The 4,725-nt window shown below is 60.9% G+C and overlaps 1 long non-coding RNA gene across 1 annotated transcript; it reads right to left on the bottom strand.

The window, feature by feature from the left end:
- Nucleotides 1–3,456: 3,456 nt before the first annotated feature.
- Nucleotides 3,457–4,695, bottom strand: LOC117071285. The gene is made up of 2 exons (XR_004432225.1): nucleotides 4,616–4,695; nucleotides 3,457–4,290 (listed from the first exon to the last, which is right to left on the bottom strand). It is a non-coding gene; the product is annotated as an uncharacterized LOC117071285 (long non-coding RNA).
- Nucleotides 4,696–4,725: the final 30 nt, after the last annotated feature.

Below are 4,725 nucleotides of genomic sequence, written 5' to 3'. Positions count from 1 at the left end.
CCCGCTCCCGCCCCGCGCCCGGAGTCGCCCGCCCACATCCGCCTCCGCCGCCCGGGGCGTCCCCACCGCGCGGCCGCCGGGGCCCGCGGCGAGGGCGGAGCGCGCCGGGGAAGCGCGCGGCCGGGCTGAGGGGCGGCCCCCGGCGGCCTGGGGCCTGGGCTGGGCCGCTAACGGAGCCCGGCCACCAGCCAGCCCGTCCCGGGGCCATGCCTTCTCTGGCCTCAGTTTCCCCATCTGTAAAGTGACCCGGCGCTTCTGGACTCGCTCTGCCCGGACCCTACTAAAACAGGCCCGAGACCGGTCAGGGACAAATCCCGGACTTCTGCCTCCACTGCGCGGGGCGGGGGTGGGTTAGGTTGACTTTCAGGCCGTGCCCCACGTGTGCACTGCCCCACTGTGGGGGGCGTGGAGGGGACGGCCAAGAGTGTCCTAAAAGGCCCAATCCCAGGACCTTGTGCCTCTGGGGGAAGTGCGGGAGGATGCCAGGACAGGAGGCCAGTTGGAGGTGGGCCTCCAAGGAGTGGGAAGGCTCTGAGGGGACTCAACCTTTCACCTAGGTACCGGCAGCTACACTCACAAAAGGGAGACTTTGCTGGGGAGTGGGAGAAGAGGGGCACACTTTGCCTGGGTCCCACCTTGAGCTGGGAGCAGACACCAGACAGAGGAGGAGCGGTGTCTAGGGTGGGCTGTGACAGCTGAGAGCCCAGGACCCTCCCTGCTGGGTGGACTTGGTCAGCCCCGACACCCAGTCCGAAGTCCACTGGGAGGCCGATGGGCCCGGTATGGAGTGAGTGAATGGGACACAGACCCCCTTCTCCTGAACACTCACAGGACAATGCAGGTGACTGCCACCCCGACCCCTTCCTAGCCAGAAGTTCCTCCAACAACTGCCCCTCCCCCATTCCAGAGGCCCACAGTTGATAATAACTCTTTTGTGAAAGAGGGACTCTTGTGAGTTCACCTTCCTGAGGCTGCTAAGTATTGGGGTGGGGGGAGCATTTTTATTTTCAGCCAGAGTGACTTCAGTTGGCAGCAGGGGAGGGGGTGGCAGGAGATGCAGACAGAGGCAGCAGGTTCGGCCCAGCGCTCAGGACAGAGTCTGCAGCCAAAACTGGGGCTTCATCCCTGCCTCTTGGGGCTGACCAAGAGAAGGACTGTCTCCCACTGCGTAGGGGCACTCGCTCCTCAGCAGGGGACTCCCCATTTCTGCCTCTCCCCTGAACACCTCTGCTCCCTCCCAGCTCAGACTTTGGAACCCCAGAAAGGGCCCGGCCTCCAGGGGGCCAAGTCAGAGGCCCAGTGGTCTGAGCCGCCTGGGTGGGATACCTGACCCAAAGGTTGCCCCCAGAGCCTGGGCGTCTGGTGTCTGTCTCTCACCCAGCAAACCTGAACCATGGGCCACCTGGGGCTCCCTCTGGGACTGTCCCACCTGCCCATTGCTCCTCCTGGAAGAGTTCCTGGTATCCGCCCACTATCCTGGGCTCTGCCATGCAAGGATAGAGGAAGGAATTCAGGGAGAAAGCAGAGGATGAGAGAGCCATGAGAGGAGGCCAGCAAGTGGCCGAGGCTGGGGGTGTGGGAGGGAGCAGGGCACCCTCTCATGGAAGAGGCAGTGACACCACGGGCTGTTCTTGAAGTGGTCGGACCTCCTGCTTATTTTGCACTGGCTGTCTCCAAGAAGGCCTCCCAGTCTTCCCAGCCTGGTGCCCTGGCATCCGCTGGTGCCTGCAACCCGCTGTGGGCCCCACACTCCAGTCCTGTCTTCACCTTGGCATGAACTGCCCTCCCCCAAGACGGGGATCTCCCAGTGGGCAGGGCCAGCTCCCTCTCCTCTGGCCTCCCAGAGGGAAAGCAGAGTCCTCTCTTCGAGAATACCCCCTCCCACCTCACAGAATGGCCAGGAGAGAACCCAGTCCCATGGCTGCTGCTGGGACTGCTGAGGAGCTCTGTGGCCAGATGTTTCCAACTAAAACTGCTGCACCAGGGGAGGGCCTGCCGGCTGCCTCCTCCCAGAGCTCAGGGGCCTCCTGCCCTGTCACCTTCTGCAGCTGCTGGCCGGGGGCAGGACTCCAGGGCCCTGGGCTGTGTAGGTCCCGGCAGCAGCTGCAGGGCGGGGCCCCAGGGCAGCTCACAGGCCAGATGGCCGCCTGTGTCTGGAGAAGGACTGCCTGAACCACCACCACCGTGACAGTGGCCGTGTGACAGTGTCCTGTCATTCTACACTTGAGACCCAGCCAGTCACAGGGGCTCTGAGGACTGCAGGCTGTCCAGGATCCCAGTACCAACTCTGGGTGCTCTCTGCCTGGGACAGCCCCCCTTCCCTGATCAGCGTGGGGCAGGAGGGACTTGAACCCAGACATCCCAACCTGAGAGGCACAAGGAGCTTCTCTCCCACTGTCCACTCCCCCTCCTGTAGCCCATTCCTAGCTGGGCCCACCTTCCAGGTCCTACCCTAGGCTCCCGAAGGCAGCATCCTGACCCTCCTTGTGTACCACAACCCCCATTAAGGGTCCAGGCCCTCTCTGTCCCGCCAGCCAGGCAGGGCAGGCTAGGGTGTTTGCTGCCAGCCTGGAGTGGGGAGCTGTCAGCCTGTTGCCCAGAGCCCCAGGGTGGCAGGCCACCCCTACTTGCTCTGAAGGCTCAGCGGCTGGGGGTGTGGGCAGGCAGGGCTAAACTGCTGCCACAGAGGAGTCAGGATTGGGGATGGTGGGACCATTGGTTATCACTCACAGAAGCAAACATCATGCATTCACTCAACACACATTTACTGAACAGCCACTTGCATCCTGCCCGCTTTTCAGCACCAAGTGAACAAAACAGCCCCTTCCCTTTTGGAAGGAGATGGGATATCCCACAATCACAGGACACCAAGAATGGGCTGGAGAGGAGGGTATGCAGCCCAGGGATTGGGAGGGAGCTTAGCTAAGGTGGGCAAGAACGGCCACCCTGACTAAGGAGTGGACTTTGAGCAGAGACAGGAATGAAGAGAAGCCAGTGAAGGGTTCTTTGGGAAAGAACATTCCAGAACCTGAGAGCTTGCTGAGTGCCAGGCCCTCTAGTTAATTTTCACAAAGACCCCAGGATGCACTCTGATTCCCATTTTGCAGAGAGGGTTATTGAGGTTCAAAGAGGTTAAAGGTTTGGTCGTGCTCAAGATTGGGAGGGGCCGGGGCAGGGCTCTGTTCTAGGCAGGGGCGGAAGGGAGCAGTCACATCTGGGTTCACCCTTAGCTTACTTGAATTCAGCTATTCCTGCTGGTGGCCGGGGCAAGGCAGATGATTATTTAAATGGGTGGAGGGATGGGAGTTAGCCTTCCTCAGGAAGGGGTCCTTAGGGTGGGTGGCCAGCGGTGATGGGACCAGGCCTCTGCTGTCTGGTCTCAGTGGCTGTAAGTGCAGTGTCATTCCAGGGGTCCAAGCTGCAGTTGCCAGGTTTAGGAAATAAAGATGCAGGCCATCCGGTGAAACAAGGAAGGATATTTTAGTATAACAACGAGGCCTTCCTTCCCAGACTTCAGATCCCACTGTGGGCTCCACTCCTCCTGCACACATATACCTGGCTGGGTCCTGTCCTTTGTGAACCAGCCCCTCTTCTAGCACCACCCCCACCCCACTGCACAGCCTTGGCCAGGGAGACTCCTCCACTACATCCTCCATTTCCCGGACTCCAAGGCAGAGCAGAATGAAACTGGCTGAATTCAAATTCTGGTTCAGTGACTTACTGCCTAATATATGGCCCTGGGTACCTTACCTAACCTCTCTCACCAAAAAGGTATAAAAATAAGAGCATCGAGTTAACCGGGCTGCTGTGAAGATGATCTGGTGGTCTAGTATACCGTGAAACCTGCTCAGTCAAGGGCAGCCCAGGTTGTGCCCCTGGGAAAAGGCTCCACCTGCCGGGGAGAGACCCTAGCCCCGACAAACACACTCTACTTCTCTGGCGATTTCCCTGTCCCAGAACCAGGCGTCCCCCTCACACCTCAATGCTTCTTTGCCCTGAACACTTTCCCCCACTCCTCCCTACCCCCACTCCCATGCCAGCCCCTGTCCGGAGTCTCCTCCTCTTTGAATACGTTCCTGTCTACCCTGGGCTCTGGAGGGCTTCCGACTCCCTCTGTTATGGCGTTTGTCCCCCCCATGCCATGATGTCTGCTGGGAGGTGCCCGTTTTCCGTGCCTCTCTGCGCTGGGTCCCCCATAGACGCTGGGCTGGGGTCTGTGGAGAGGGTGGAAGTCCCCGTTCTGGACTCCAGGATCGAGATCCTGCTTGAATGTTTGGAAGAGGGTCCCAGCTGAATTAAATTCAAAAAGAGGCTTTCAAGGAAGAAGGAGGCGTCATCTTTGCAAAATTAACAACCCCCAATCCACGCACCCCCTACCCCATCCCAAAGCCGGCGCCCTGCGAGGCGGCAGGAGGCCGGGGTCCCGGGTTTACCCTTGGGTGACTGCCCAACGCGAGCTGGGATAGAAGCGGACCCTCGGAAGGGTTCCCTTTGCAGACTGGCGCAGTGAAGACCCCATGCCTGGAAAGGTTGGGAGGTGGGGGACCCAGGCCAACGCGCCAAGTATCGCGAGAGACCCCCAGCCCCCGCGCAGTGCCCTAAACCCCCCTCTCACCCCAGCGCCCCTGCTGGCTGCGCGCGGGGCCCGGCCGGGAAGGGGGGGCGAGAGTGACCTCAGCGGTTCCGCCGCTCCGGGAAGTAGCTTGGCCCGCCCCCTCCGGCCCC

The sequence above is a fragment of the Trachypithecus francoisi genome, unplaced genomic scaffold, assembly GCF_009764315.1.
Source record: "Trachypithecus francoisi isolate TF-2019V2 unplaced genomic scaffold, Tfra_2.0 Lachesis_group3, whole genome shotgun sequence".
Classification (NCBI taxonomy): domain Eukaryota; kingdom Metazoa; phylum Chordata; class Mammalia; order Primates; family Cercopithecidae; genus Trachypithecus; species Trachypithecus francoisi.
The sequence above is the reverse complement of the archived record's forward strand: the minus strand, read 5'-3'. Positions and strand labels throughout refer to the sequence as shown.